Below are 1,986 nucleotides of genomic sequence, written 5' to 3' on the forward strand. Positions count from 1 at the left end.
CGGGGCAGGCGGGAATCGAACTCATGCGGAAGTGGCTTTAGCTTCTCAGTGCAGTGCTTTAACCCATTGCACCACCAGGGAGGGCCCATAGTGCCATTGCTTTAACCGTTACACCACCAGGGAGGGCTCTTCAGTTCTTTGAGACCGATTGCTTTCTGCACTTTCGCATGCTTACGCAGAAAAAAGAAAGTGAGGATTGAGGTTGACAGTCCCTGGGCCGGCTGGAGGCGCAGGCTTAAATTACACGCACTGCAGGAACCAAATCCCCTCTGTGCCCTTCGCCCGTCCTGGTGTGTGTGCGTGAACGCTCACGCACCCATGTGTCTCCTTCCCAAGGCTTGTTTGGACTGTGCTCTGTGCTCTGTGCTCCCTCTCTTACCTTCACCTTCCACCTCTTCAGATCTCACTTGCTCAGGGAGGTATGTGCGTTCAGTGAACCCCATATGCCCTGTGCTGTGATCCTCCAAGTTCAGAGGTTGCGCTAGGAGAGGGCAGCATAGACCACAGTCTCTTTAGCTGCAGCATGAAACCTGACGAGCCTGGACAAGGAAGAACGAGATGGCCGCGCCAACCTGGAGGCCTCATCCTCAGTGTCTCTCCCTGAGTTGCTTGCTCCACTGCTATGGCTCAGACTGCCATGGGTTGTGAGAGCAGACTTCCAAACGAGGCTCAGCTCTTGCCCGTGCCCAATCTGACCAGGTGCTAAGGTGCTCCCCTCCCGTGGAGTGCCTTCCTGGGCTCTGCCCAGCGTGAGCTTCCAGCTCAGGCTCTCCTCATTCTTCAGTTCCCTGCGGGAACTGTGAGAAGTCATCATGAGGCAGTGAGTCTGCAGAGGATTGACGTCCCCCCAACTCCCCGATCTGGGATTGGCACTTATCTAACTCTTGGGAAAGCCTGGGAAGGGAGGGAAACAAAGAGGGTCCCCGGAAGCTGGACTTTGTGTCTATGAGGTGGATACCATTGACTCTGGTGGACCCAAACCCACCCTGGGAAACTCAGGAAGGTTCCGAGAGTGCTCACTGGTGTATGCTGGGATTAGGGAAGAGGGGAGAGAAATGAGCTGATAAAGAGGGTACAAGAAATAACAAGAAATGTTACATGAAGATCACTGGGAGCAATGCCTGGTTACAAGGTCCCCAGAGAGGAATGTTCCAAGATCCCTCCCGACTGCTGCTAATTGCTGCATGGGCTGGGATTCAGGCGGTGGCCTCCGGTGCTGAGTTCTGACCCCTGCAGTCTGGACACTGATACTGCTGTGGGACTGTGAGTCCTGGGAGGTGTGCACAGAGATGGTCTGGGTTGAGGAAAAACACACACACAATGCATGTTCAGAGTGACTCTCCATTTGCTGCACCGCTCTTCCCCTCCACTCAGAGAAGGCATGTTTCCAACATGAGCCTGGATTTATACCTCAGCACACTTGGCGCGTTAGTTTAGTCCTGGTTCCACCACTTACAATCTGCGTCAGAGGTCAGCAGAGTTTTTCTGTAAAAGGACAGATAGGAAATATTTCAGACTTTGCAAATCTGAACTTAACTCTGCCTCTGCTGCTCAAAAACAGCCACAGACAATGACTAACGGAAGGGGAAATAAAGCTTTATATCTGTTCCAACAAAGCCTTAATCATAAAAATAGGGGTCTGGATTTGGTCCATTGGCCATAATTTGCCAATCCCTGATCTTAGTGTCTTCAGGCATATCAAACCTTACCTGAGAAAAGTGGGGATCTAATATTTGCCTTATAGCAGATGAAGAAATGTTATATTAAATTATTTTGAAAATAATAAAGCACTAGCGAAGTATACCTTACAGGTAGCATCCGTAATGTTCATGTGTGACAAGCATCCCCATTTGTCACATTTATTATGTACTCACTGTCTACTCATTGCATTCAAGATTTGATCCTCACAAAGATCTTTTTTTAAAGATTTATTTATTTATGCATACAGAAATGGGGTACAAGCCAGAGGTGCAGGGGCAGTGAGAG

Source organism: Condylura cristata, unplaced genomic scaffold (assembly GCF_000260355.1).
Source record: "Condylura cristata isolate star-nosed mole 26May11 unplaced genomic scaffold, ConCri1.0 scaffold00012, whole genome shotgun sequence".
Lineage (NCBI taxonomy): Eukaryota > Metazoa > Chordata > Mammalia > Eulipotyphla > Talpidae > Condylura > Condylura cristata.